The following is a 390-nucleotide window of genomic DNA, read 5'->3' on the forward strand; positions in this document are numbered from 1 at the left end:
AGTTCCCGGTTTTACCGCTCATCAGTCGCTGCTCAATGTTGTGAGAACATACTCGGACAAAACCCTCCAGTTTAAAAAGAACACATTCCAGTCAGTTTCAAAAGCGTGATTTTTTTTTCCCAAACCAGTTGAGCACAAACCATGCCCCCTACGCGAAAACCCCACCTCACAGCCATGACTCAAGTCTCTAGCTCCATTTCATTGGTCAACCCTGTTACGTCACCTGAGAAGAAGTTTGGACATCAATCAAGGTTGTTGATGGATCCGTCGCTGACAAACGGTAAACATTCAATGTAAAAATTCAAAATGAAAAGCTTTTATATTTAAAATACAGTTAGCTAGGCAACATCACACAGCGTTTTCACCATTACGACTGTTTAATAGTTCAAT

This window comes from Sinocyclocheilus anshuiensis, unplaced genomic scaffold, assembly GCF_001515605.1.
Source record: "Sinocyclocheilus anshuiensis isolate Anshui unplaced genomic scaffold, SAMN03320099.WGS_v1.1 scaffold2106, whole genome shotgun sequence".
Taxonomy (NCBI): Eukaryota; Metazoa; Chordata; class Actinopteri; order Cypriniformes; family Cyprinidae; genus Sinocyclocheilus; species Sinocyclocheilus anshuiensis.